Here is a 13,989-nt window from a genome sequence, read left to right as displayed (position 1 = left end):
CAGGTGGTCATCCTCTTCTTCTTCGGAGAGCGACATGATCCCCACGCTGTCCATTGACCGAAGCTGGTCGTCTCTCACACATTTCACCCCCTGCAGGCACAGATGCGTTTGACGAGAATCACAGGGCTGCAGGCAAGCATCGGCGCTGGGTTCTGATCTCTAGTTAACGCTGGCAGCAGAAGGACCCCGCAGTGCCAGAGCCAGGAAGGGATGGTGCATCGGGGGCATCCCTGGAGGGAGGACCAGGGTCGATGGTCGGAGGGAGAGAGCTGTATGACGGGGGTGAAAGCGCGGGGAGGAGGTGGGGGCTAAACACGTCACAGGGCCACAAGAGCAAATAAGAGGCCTGACCCTGGTAGGGCTCGGGGCTTCGGGTGAAAAGAACCGGAGAGGCAGACATGTTCTGCAGATGTTACTGGCGGTGGGGGCATGTTCAGGGGTAGAGCCATCCCCCCCATCCCCCTCAGGGGGAGGAGGTGCAGCCCCCAGCAAGAAACGAGCATGTCCGTCACAGGGAGCAAGAGTGGGCCTCACTGCCTCGGATGCAGCAACACACACATGGCACCCTGCCGGGGAGACCGTGCATCCCTCCTCACACACACAACCCTTTGCGTTACTCACTGCGCACATTCCCTGCAGCCACCCTTGGTCAGGTGCCCCAGTCTACATCACGGACAGATGCCACCACCACCCCCCAGCCCCACCCTCGGACCCCCGCCAACGAACTCTTTCTTACCTCAGGGCCGGGGGCAGCTCCAGGGCCGAGACACCTGCAGGGGGAAAGAGAGACATTAGAGTGTGGGGAGTGAGTTCTCGTGTGAGAGGGACCGAAGCCCTTCAGGATAGAAGGAGAGTGGAACGAGAAGGGGTTGTTTAGTAGGGGGGGAGCACTCCTCGAGATGACAGGGAGTGGGAACGCTTGAAGGGAGAGAGGTGCCCCGTTAGCAGTTAGTTTCCTCGGGGTGGGGCGCAGCTCGAACATCAGCCGGGGAGGATGGGTGCAGGGGCTGATGAGCACCGTTCGGGTCAGATTTGGGGGCCGCAGACGCGGGGTGCACAGAGCTCGGATCACCGGAGGCAGACCGGGGGGTGGGGCAGAGTACAGATGGACGGTGCTCCTCCGGGTGAGGGGCAGAGCTCGAATCCCACGGGCCAGAGCTCGAATCCCACGGGCCAGAGCCCTGCGCGAGTTGCAGAGTTTGGATGAACTGAGCTCCCCACCCCCGGTCAGCAGCAGACGCCACATTACACGCGGCAGCATCGGTGGTGGTGGGGTTCTTGCAGAGTTCGGGTGAACAGAGCTGCTCTGGACGAGGAGCCGAGCTCGGATCACACGAGGCAGAGCTCGGATCCGGGTGCGGCAGAGTTCGGGGGACAGCACCCCTCAGGGTGAGCAGAGCTCGGGTGGAGGCTCGGGGCGGCAGTTGACAGGGGAGCTCGAACCAGGGGCTCAAAAGAGGGAACGGCGGTCGGTGGATGTGAGGGGGGCCAGAAATCGAAGATCAGGGCGGAAGGTGGCCGAGGAGAGGGCAGATCACGGGCGGGGGGTGCACACGGGTGGAGGGGGCGCCAGCGCTCTTACCCGGACGTTGGGAAGGAGGGGGAAGGAGGCCGGCTGGGAAAGGGAAGTGCCCGGTCAGGGGGGAGGAATTTGGGGGCACTTGGGCAAGAGAGCAAGCACAACGAGGGGGCAGGAAAGCAAGCACAGAGGCAAGAAAAGCGAGCACTCACCGGAGGACTCGGCAGCTTCTCTACTTCTTCCGCCGGCTGTCCAGCAGAAATGGCTTCCGAAAAGCCCCGACAATTTCGGATTCGGGGGAGTGGTTTTCGTTCTCTCCTCTTCCCATTGGCTGGAATGTAAAATTTCAGACAATGTGAAGAGGAGAGAAAGAAAACAGAAAGAAGCGAAATAACACCCACCCGAATCGGGCTTGAACGGAGTGATGCCCCTCTCCTCCGATGGCTGGCCTCCGTTTAAGAAGCCAGTCAATGGAGAAGAGGGGCGGGTTCAAGCCCCCATACTTAAAAACAAAATTTCTCGCCAGCGAGACTGTGCAAGCGCAGCCTACGCAGGCCGAGACCTAAAAAGGGCTTGGAGAGTGGAACATAACACCACGGAGCCTAACACAAAAAGAGTTTGTAAAGAAGATAATTTGCCTAAAGGAAATGATGGACTGAGATTTAAACTGGTTAACAAAGAAAGAAAACCAGAAGATCAAGTAAATGAAATAACCAGTCAAATGGAGTCGTTGGGAAAAAGAATAGAAGTTGTCCAAAGGCCAAAAAGAGTGAGAAGACCAAATCAGAAGTACAAATCTCCTGAATGGACATATATAGTATTACTAGCTTACACGTCGCACGTTGCTGCGATCTCCAAAGAAAGGAAATTCAAGGAAACTCGTTATGATAACATTCAATTTACATTGTGTAATTTTTATTGAAACTTATTGATTTTAATATGGAAAACATTTCAAAGTGTCGTTTTAATTTTATTTATTTATTCGAGTGCTTGTGGATACAAGATTTTTTGTTTTTCCGTCTGGTGCGTACATCAGTATTCGAAAGATTATGAGGGCCCTGGGGGGCCGATATTTTTAAAAAAAAATGTATGCCAGAAACCTTCGCGGGAGTGTACTCAACTACTTCCCAAAGTTTCCTGGCGATCGGATGAATGCTGTTTTTATTCTATTTATTTATTCAAGTGCTTGTGGATACACAATTTTTTGTTTTTCCGTTTTGTGCGTACATCAGTCTTCCAAAGATTATGAGGGCCCTGTGGGGCAGATATTTTAAACATTTTTATGCCAGAACCCTTCGGGGGAGTGTACTCACCAACTTCCCAAAGTTTCATGGCGATCGGATGAATGGTGTTTTAATTCTATTTATTTATTCGAGTGCTTGTGGATACACGATTTGTTGTTTTTCCGTCTGGTGCGTAAATCAGTATTCGAAAGATTAGGAGGGCCCTGGGGGGGGGGCGATATGTAAAACAAATTTATGCCAGAAACCTTTGCGGGAGTGTACTCAACAACTTCCCAAAGTTTCATGGCGATCGGATGAATGGTGTAGTAATGCATAAAGGACAAACAGACAGACAGACAGACATACATTCGTTTTTATATATATAGATATATAGTATTACCTAGTAAGCTCAGACTTTAAAAACATAACAAAGACATGGGAATACTTAGACATGCTTACTGCCGATGTCCTGTTTTTTAAATTGTATTATATTCCTCTTTTCCCTCGCCTATTGTTATTCACCATTGGATTTTCTTTTACAGAAGTGGAAAGACAATAACTTTTGTCAGATGTATTTGGTTGATGATTCACAAGGATTCCACTCTGTCAAGAGGAGAAAGTGGGCAAGGATATTTAACTGGGCCAAACAACATGTGTCATCTTCTTTAATGACTACCAGTGCTGAAATTGATGAGTTCAGTAAATAACAGTACTGGCAGAAGTACTGGGCATATTTTTTTTGTACCCCCCTGTATCCTCATAACACCTGTGTTTGTCATTACGTCAGATGGTAGTGATGGTTAATAAGAAACTTTTATCTCCTGAGCAGTTTGTTTTTTCAGAATGTTCAATCTGTTTAGCAATATTAGAATTATTAATTGCAGCATTTAATATGAGCCCGGTGTCAACTCATATTCACACCTGAACTTTTTTATCGGTCTTCATTGAAATTTGGTCTCCTATATGGTACGTTCTTGATTTAGAGTTTGGTGGACAGGGTATTACACCACAAACTTGGGTAAGTAACTTGTCAATGGACTACTCGATCTATTTAGAGTCCGGCAGATTAACATCTTTCCGACAATGGTGCCCCCACTAACTGCACTGTTGGAGTAGGATCTTTGGAGTATGGGTATCAGACCAGTTGCTGTATTTAGAGTAGACAATCTGATGTTTTTTCCATCCTTCACTGCTAGGAAAATCCTTGTAGTACCAAACAGAAAAAAGATAAATAATCCCCATATCCTGGAAAAAATACCAGAGTGTGGAGGGTCATTAGTGTTTTTGATTTTGAAAAAAAAACAAGTTTTTAAAAAAAAAACAAGTCTGTAAGACGGTAGCCACACTCCAAACTTGCAGTGCCTTCAAATGAGACGCCTTGACAGTGGTTCCTCTGAAGGCACAAAGACAACTGCTGGTCTGGCAGTGATCTCTAAATATGGTGGGTGGGTTCCGGCCAGTGTAGCGGACATAATGTCATCGGCCACCCTGATAAACGGCATGCCGCCCACCAAAGCCAGGCCCTTAGTGTTCAATGCTTCCACTCTCACCTTGCTTTCATGAGTGAAAATTTGTATCTTTCCATCCCGTAAGTCCTAGGGAATCTTCATTGTGACACAGCCAGGGTTGTACCGTGCCAGAAAATACGCCGGGACACAAAAACAAAAGTGGCCCCCTATAGTGAATTGGAAAGCCCAAAAAGTTGCCCATGTTTTCAAATTGGGGCAGTTCTGAACTTGTAAAGACAGCTGGTGTAAAGTGTTTTGCACTGTTCGGATGTGTGCTTGCGGCAGCAATGTTTGTTTAATATCATTGAAATTAACAGTAATACTTGGTCTAGTAAACCATAAAACAGGCCCACACACTGCCTGGTCTGACCAGCCCTTCAGGTACTGCTTGACTGCCCTGTAGGCCAGTCCTACCAAGGACACGGCTCCAACTTGTTAGACATCTTCCCTCAGACTCTTTTTCTCTGTATTGGCAGTTGCATGGGTCGATGATTACCTGGCACTGCAGGCAACTTGTTACCAGGGGCATAGCTTCAGGGGATGAAAGGGGGGTGTTTGAGGAGTGACACCCCCTAAATAAATGCATTTTTGGCTAGGCAGTTGGTTCTGGGTGCCCTGAATCGAGTCTTCTATGTCGGCATTTCTAGTCATGCTGATTTCTTTAAAAGGTTCAACTTATTCATGTTTTGGATAAGGAACTTAAACATAAATAGTGTCCAGTTTACCAAGAAAAGTAAATCTGCATGCAAAGAGATACTCATTGAATGGATGCAAATGTACTACTTTTTAAAATTCACAAACATTGATAGTAGTAGGCTTGGAAAGTTACGCCAGTCTCAGGTTTCTAGACACACTAATGGTAATCAGACATCCAAAAGGAGAAGGGAAGAAAGCTTGCAAATAATCTAACCACTGGCTATCTCCTGGGGTAACATTTTACACCAATGTTTCTCGCCCACTGAGCCACTCTAGACAGAGGGCTTTTTTTTTTTTTAAGATTCATACCCCTGAATCTCACTAAGCTACTCCCCTGCTTGATGCCTCGTTCCAAGAAGGCATCTGGGATGATGATAAGCGTCTAATGTTTCTTGAAGAATAAAACAGTAGCAGTTATGGGCACATGATATCTATCCATCAACAAGCACTGGCTTCAAATGCTATGCAGGCCCTCATCAACACCCTCCCACCTACCACTGCACATGACCACGGCACTCATTAATTACTGCAGGCCAAAATATGTTTTTGAACCCTTGTTTCTGCAAATTGATTACTGAACAAGAAGCATGCACTGGTGGAGATGAGTATTTTGTAAATGTTGCTGTTGCATATGAACTAGGAGAACATCATGGCACGAAGGTTCCTGGCTACGCAGTTGCAGCCGGGAGTTGGTTGTTGGAAAAGAAATCTGTTCCACTTACCTGATAGTGTTTTCTTTTCAGTGGCGATGATTTGCAACCAACACCAAGTCCACTCCATTTCCTGGGACAGGGGTCTACACAATTTCCCTTAGGTGAAAGGGATTAGGTTTCACTATTCATTGTGGCTGGAGGCCTAGTTGGGCAAACAGTCCTCGACACATTCCTGTACTGACATCGTTCCTGCTGTGTTGCCAATATTTAGGAGGATTTTTTTAGTGTTTCCTCATGTGTCATCCCGAGGGCCGCATGCTCAAGGAGTAGGCCCTAATTCCGATAGAAACAGATGCTTTCGTGTGTGCATGTGTGGATGCGTGCGTCACGCCCTAGGTGGCCATTTCGGAATGGGTTTTGTCTCCCAGTATGTAGAAAATTGTATGCGTCACGCTTCCGGCGGCCATTTTAAGAGGTTGGGATGACGTTTGTTCCCGCCCTAATTAAAATACTTCAAAGATGCGACAAATTGGCAGCCATTTTAGCAGTTTGGGAAAGATTTCAGTCGCTATCACTTTGACTGTTCCTGAAGATCGTACATTTTGCTACAATAAGTATACATTTCAAGTGCACTCGTGGTGACAGACACCTTTGCAAAATAAGTTGGCTAATACATACAAGTGAACCCTTCAAGCCAAACATGGCAACATTTTAGGACAGAGACATGGGAGATTTAAAATAAAAAATCGGGAGAATGAAAATTCCCCATTGACTTCTATTGTAGAAAATGCAATATTAGGCGGGAGACAGCTAAAATAAAGCCATTTTGGCTTCAAAAATCTGTAGTCTCCCGCTTGAATCGGGTCATGTATGCTTCAAGCCAACATTCACGGAGTCAGGCACAACTTTGAAATATTTGTGTACAATACTCTGTACCAATGTAGTTGCATTGCATTGCCCCCCTCCCTGCAATCAATAATGCAGAGGAAATTCCCACTTGATGCACCAAGGCCATCTCTCCAACAGGATGTGAGCGAGGCCACAACATGGAGTTCACGCTGCCTAAGCCTGTGAGATTATGAGACACTCAGTGTGACTGTGAGCGGCTACCCAGCCTCTGTTTGCCGAAGCTTGAAAGGAGTCGCACAAGTTTATAATTAGTTACAAATGCCATCGGTCCTGACTGCACCTAAGTTGGACCGAGCTGCCACGCGGCGGTTTGATTGGCCAGGTTATTACAAACAAATTTGTTAATTACTCATTTACCAATCGGACTATAGCCATTGTGGAAAAATAAATAGAGCAGTCTGGAAAACGTTAATAATTCAACTGCAATCAGCTGTGGGTGATTTACACACTCACTTGACTGCCTCTGGAGACATGAGCAGTATGCTGGGCTGCATTGTAAAGCTGAGACTGAGAGTGGGCAGTCATTTAGCTCATAGCTAGGCAGCAGCAATTTATTTGTTGTCCATCCAGCGTGCAGTGGCGCTATAACCAGGCTAGTTGAGCAGCCACAGCCTAGTCAGTGGCTAGTAGTTGCCCTCCTTGCACCACCAAAAACAATTTGAGTTAGTCCGTGCCAGTGGTTAATTTGTCAACTAAAAAGTGCCAGGGCTCTGCTCAGGAGGCAGCGCTAACAGAAGAAATGTGCTGGTGCAAACTGCGTCCTGACTAGAGCCCCGTCAATTATTATTCTGGAGAGGACTTGGCCTAATAGAGCTGCTGATTTCGGAGCTGGGGAACTGGGCTCTAATCTTGGCGTGGCTCAACATCCTGTGATTCTGGGGAAAATCATGTGCCTTGAATATGAGTGTGTCCTTAATTGGTGCTGGTGCTGAGCACCAGAAAGCACCGGCTCAAATTAAGTACTGGTCTGTGCACTAGTAACGCAGAAGAAAAACTGAGCAGACTGCATGACTCGCAGTACAGGGGCACAGGCAGCTCAGAATGAAGCCTGATAGCTGCAAAGTTAGCACTTCAACAAACTCTCTCTCATTGACCTGACATCAGCTCAGCACACTTACTTCGAAGGAGGCGACGAGCTGGCACCACAGCAACCACGGGAATGTGAGCAGCGAGCTCTGCAATACCATGATTGTGTGCTGCAGCCAGCCACCAAGCACACAATGAGGCCAGAGCAGTCAACTTTATAAGAAAAACTGTGCAAGGCCTGCCCGCTCTTCGGGCCGCAGGAGGGGCAAGCCTCATCCGCCTATTAAATCACATGATGTGCAATCAACGCTGGGTAGCCATTGGGTGCACTGACTCTAACCCATCCTCCTGGAACCAGTGATATAGCAGTGCAGTGTCCTTAGTCATATATATCATTGGAGCACCACTCTCTTTGCAGCTGAGCCAGAATGCACCAAGCCTGCCGGGAGCAGCACGTACTGCGTACTGCCACTTCAGCTCGTATTATTCTTTATTATAGCAGCGCTCCCAGCTTGACACCTGAGGAGGCACTAGAATGCATGACACTACATTTTAGTGCGGTGATGCAGATCACCACACTGGAATGGGTTAGTCTTACACCTGATGCGTGGTACTTGGAAGGGCTGGGAAGGAAGCATTTGAGGCATATTTAGAGGACAATCACCAAAGACACTTTCACTTCCCAGGGGAAAAAAGCACTTTTGGTGTACAATTTGTACTTGAGGTAGGAGCATTTTTAAAACACTTCTGTTAGAAGTGGTGAATGTTCGTATTGCATATGGTGAGGGAGGTGATAACTGTGAGAAGTTGGCCTGGTATATGATGTTCACTATTCTAGTGAGCACCTTGCACCAGTCCAAACAACCCTTATGGTGATGGTTGTAAAGTCAACCTTATAGACCAGCTATCCTAGTGGTAGCATGGACAAAGCAGTCTTAGGCTAAACTCAAGAGGGCATGTGAAGCCAGCTATTTTACCATATGTAACCCCTTTAATACCAAGTGAAAGGACACCACACAGGTTGTATATCAAAATATATATGTATTTATTTCTAACCCAATCCTCTGAACTCTTTATGAGGTCAGAGGCACCAGCACATAACAAGATACTTAATTAAAATACAATAAGTTGCACAAAATACAGTAATGCCCTAGGGGCACTTCGAACCACATACTAAAATAGTGGTATAAGAACCACGTCACGAACAAAGGAAAGGCCTAGGGCCTGGAGAATCGCTGGGGCTACACTGTACTATCAAAGGATAGGGAGCAGGAGGCCCACGGGATGCGCTGAAGTACCAAAATTTCACAAACCCCCAGAGGATTATACTTACAATTACCAAATACCATTCATCAATAATCAGTCGATTGGCAGTGTAGAAAGTTCAAGCGTTTATTAAACAAATAATACTCTGCCAGAGGAGCTCCCAACGACCTTACACCCCGAGGACCGCAGAGAGACTGCTGGCACATTGTCAGGTCTTCACATATATACTATCACAATTTGCAACCGTTACCTAAGATGGAAAAGTACAAGTTGGTACAGGAGGTGGCAAGGGATATGCCCATATATGGCACACAAAGCGTCTATCTGAGCTTAGTATAGCAAGGTCACGCTGGTCGACTCCCTTCTGATAGTTTCGGTGAGAGTCCGCACAGCGCTTGCAAGAATGTGCTTATCTGGCCGGCCCCCTCCTACAACCTTGACGGGGCCCAAAAGCAGAAGCAGCTGCTTGCTACATGTGTCTAGCTATTTCTCATGAGAACGGGGAGATGCGAAAATGCAGAGCCAAGGAGGTTTTTACAATCAGCGCTATGGGTTGCCTAAACTAAAATGGCGCCGGTCCTGTTTACCGACGCTACCCTATTTACAAGGAGAGCGGAGTAAAAATGATTATAAAAGGGATGACAGAATATAACGAAAAGGGTGTCTTATGCCATAGGGGCGTTCTCAGTATGTTAATTAGTTGCATCGCGCTGAACACTGACGGAGAAATTACAATCTATTTCCCCGTGCGAGGCCTAATCTAATTCTAGTTCCTCAAACCCTACTTTTAGCGTGATGAAGCTAATAACAGAGGTCACTAATCGTCAAAGAGATCTTCGTCCATTCTCATGAGTTCACGGACCTCCTGCTGGAGCATCTGGGCTTTGGTGGGGGTTGCTGAAGGGGTGACTGCCGCTGTTAATCTAGAGGCACAATATGAACAGCACGTAGGACCGCACTGCAGACAGAGACAGCAGACAAAAAGGATACCTGCCGCTCCACCCAAAATCAGTAATATCTTCCAACCCCAAGTACCCAGGAGACCCCAGAACCACCCAGACAGGGACCAAGACCCATTATCTACATGCATCTCTGCTGCTATGCGATGGAGCTTCTGAATGGCCAAATGAACAGTAGGGGCGGAGTCTGGAATGTAAACACAGCAAGAGCTGCCGATCACCCGGCATGCTCCGCCTCGATCGGCCAAGATAACGTCCAAAACCATACGGTTCTGAAGTGCCACGAGTCTGGTCGCCTGAAGCTCAACCGTTAGATTGGCCATGATATCAGTGGTGATGTTAATCACATTTTCTACTATTCTAGACAACCGTCTTATTTCTCTGCTGTTAAAGATCGGTCCCCAGAATGGGACCAAGCCTTTGCTGAAGTCTGTGAACTGCTCCAGGGAGGTGTCGGTCTGATCAACTTCAGTGGCTATGAGCTGCCTACGTGGCCTATTGGGCACTGCTCTCGTTGAGTGCAACTGGTGTGTTCTATGATAATCAGACGGTGCTATATATACAGGCGGGTACAGGAAGGACAGATAACAGTGCCCGGCCCAACCCCGGGGTAACCAAGTGTAAGCATTTTCCCCACATACGAAATACACATTGGGTGGTGTCAACAGAGGTGGACTGCTAAGTATATTCATCTGATAGGTATAATTACAAACGCTGTCACCAACTTGCACATGCCCCATTCCCTGCACACAGAAGTCAGAGGAAGTATTCAGAATAGGACTGGGTACAATGCGGTCGCTTGTAACATTTCGATCAACAAACAGCTGGAAATATTGGGTGGAATTAAATTGATTAAAATCATAGAGTTCATCCTGCAACCAAGTACTATTCCGAACCTCCATATACCTGTTCATACAAGCCTGAGGATCTAAAGATCCCCGTCCCCCATTGCCTTGTGGGTCAAATCCCTGATGTGCCGTAATGTATGATAAAATCATATTATAGTCTTTTTCAGTGTAAACGAGCTGTTTGTAATTTTCTATACAATGGTTGTACATGGCGGAAAACAGTTTGAACCAAGCTTCACAACTCCCTAACTAGGAGAGAGGTAGCGAGAGGAACAGATCATGATTGTGTACAACAGAAGGCAGAAGGCCACAAACCCAGCAGTCAGTGGTGTTGGTGGTGCTGTGCGTTTGGTGCAGCATTTCTACAAATACATTTTTCGCATAGGTCTGGCGATGTCGTTCTTTGTGGGGTGCTAAAGTATACATAAAATGCTCAGGGGGTGCAACCGTCGACATCATCATTGATTGCATTGGGTGTTTATATTCTAAGTATATAAAAACCCCCATAAAGATGGCTAAAATTACTGCAATTGTAACTACAAAAGCTATTTTGACACGCATGGTCCAACTGGAAATCATTGGTTCGTAAAAAGGCAAATACCTAGGAGCAAAAGGTAATTCTTCCTCAAGTACAAGTCGACCAAAAGGGTACATTCCTAGCTAAAAGTCCAAAGTAACTAAGTGGGGCCAGAACAACCTTCCTGCCAGAGGGTGCTTTTCCCTGTGTCCTTCAAAGCCTCACAGGCAGACTTGTAATCCAAGTACACATCCAACAACGTCCCACGATACAGATCTTCTGAAAGGTTTTTGCTCAAACAACCTGGCCGGTGACAAGAACAGAGTCTTTCTTTCTGAACAGAGCACAATATCAATGTTCCAGCTCTCAACTAGTTCAGTCCAGTGTCTCGCTCAGTACCCCAGATTAGAAACAAGCAAACCCTACTTTTATCCAAGTCTTTCCTTATCTCCTAACAGGGTCATCTGAGGTACTGTGATGTTTTCTTGGTTGTAACGGACATGTTCGGGCACTTCCTGATCAGGGCATAACAAAGGGGAAGGTGTAATACCTTCGTCAGAACTGCTGCCAACCAAATCAACATGGACAGGGCCTGGGGCAATTGCAGATTCTCCAGGGACTGCCCCGTCCGGCCCTATCTCTCCTTGAGCTCCGATTTCACGAGCGTCGGAGAATGGTACAAACGCAACAGCTCTCTCGCCTTCCTGAGTCAGGATTCCTTCAGGATGTCGCTGGTCATAAGAAAGTGGAAGAGGAACTCTTTTCAGATGTGACACATGGATCCAGTGTCGTTTCCCATCCACTTTCACTGCCGTCCGTGTAGCCAGCAATATCTGATGTGGCTCAGACCATCTCGGAGCCAAGCTGGAGTCTCGATCGTATTTCTTGACCAATACCCACTGGCCGGGTTCCAGGCGATGTCCAGGGCCCTCTGGCAGGAGTTGCAGTACAGATGCTACCTGCTGATGAATAGAACAAAGGTCTTTAGTCAAAGTATACAGGTAATCAATGAACATAGGGTATTCAACATCAGTAAATGATCTCGGTCTAGGCAAGCCCCACACACTAGCGGGTCGCCCGAAAACTATCTCATAAGGAGATAAGCCAGAGCGTGAATGTGGGGTGACCCGCAGGGACATAAGAGCTAATGGGAGGGTGTCAGGCCATTTTAAACCAGTGCTCTCTTGAATTTTTGCCATCTTCAACTTCAATATCCATTATATTTTTCCACCAGCCCTGCTGACTGGGGGTGTCTGGCTGCATGGAATTTCTGTTTTATCTGGAGCCCATTGCATATACTCTGCACAAGGGCCCCATGGAAATGCCCGGATCAAGCGGGGCAATCGGAAGCGTGGGATGAACTCTTTTATAAGCGTCTTGCGGTGGCTAGGGCAGTATTTTCTTTCGTAGGGTACGCTCAACCCATTTGCTGAAGGCGCATACCACCACTAGTACATACTTTAAGTTATTGACGCGCTCCATATGGATGTAGTCCATCTGGAGCACCTCAAATGGCAATGTCCGGGGGGCAAAGTTCCAACTCAGAACTGGTTCTCCTTTCCCCGGGTTATGTTGCAAACAAACCATACAATATTGGACCAGACGTACAGCGGTTCTTTGTATATTGGGGTTATTCCAAACGGGATCCAACAAGGCACAAATGCCTTTAGCTCCGACATGAGCTGGTCCATGGGCCATAGTGACAACAGCCTGTACCATTACATTGGGCAGCAACCATCTCTGTTTGTCTGTTAAATCCACCCAACAGTTATTCTCATCCAATCGTCCTACTTCCTGTTCCCACCTGTCTAACTCCGCTGTGGTTGCTTCTTTCTGAATTTCTTGCACACTTTCAATAGTATTATTAAACAAGTCGGACTCCCCCACCCATCTGGCAGAGGAGCTTACATACATAGAGGACACCATTGAATGGGCTGTTTGTTTAGCTACCTGATCTGCAAACGCATTGCCCTCTCCCACTTCATCCACCACTGTTTTGTGAGCACTACATTTTACGATTGCTGCTTTCTTGGGGAGAGTCAATGCTTCAAGTAATCGTAATACCAAGGGTCCATTCTGTATCTTTTGACCATGTGAGGTGAGAAACCCCCGCTCCCTCCATAACCTCCCAAAACTATGGGCAACGCCGAAGGCGTATTGGCTGTCAGTGAATATGTTGACCTCTAATCCCTCACTTAGCTCACAGGCCCGTAGTAAAGCCATCAACTCAGCAGCTTGGGCTGATCGATGGGGTATTCGGAATGTTTCAACTACTGTTTTTAGAGTGGTAATTGCATATGCAGCTGTCGTTGTGCCATCTGCTAATTTAAAACAAGAACCGTCCACATACAATTCCCCTTGGGGTTCAGATAAGGGAACGTCTGTGAGATCGATTCTTCCCTTCGTTTCCTCTTCTGTCCTGAAGATACAATCATGGACATCATTCGCCTGTTCCTCCGAAGGGAGAGGTAACAGTGTAGCCGGATTTAATGTGGCACAACGCTTAATGGTCACATGTGGAGCAAACAAAGTCAATTCATAACCCGTGAGGCGCACGCTTGTCAGATGCTGTGTTTTTGTTTTATTTAATAATGCATCCACAGCATGCGGCACCATCACAGTCAAATTAGAATTTAGAACAAGCCCTTCTGATTGCCTGATGGCCGCCGCCACAGCCGCCGTGGCCCTCAGGCAACTGGGAAGTGCTCTAGCCACATTATCCAATGTGGCTGAAAAATAAGCACACGGTCTTTGCTTACCACCAAAACCTTGTGTCAACACTGAAAGTGAGCAGCCGTCGACCTTGTGCACATATAGTACAAAAGGTTTACGGTAGTCAGGAGTTCCAAGGACAGGAGCAGAACA

The sequence above is a fragment of the Lissotriton helveticus genome, chromosome 12, assembly GCF_964261635.1.
Source record: "Lissotriton helveticus chromosome 12, aLisHel1.1, whole genome shotgun sequence".
NCBI lineage: Eukaryota > Metazoa > Chordata > Amphibia > Caudata > Salamandridae > Lissotriton > Lissotriton helveticus.
Note: the sequence above shows the minus strand (reverse complement) of the source record.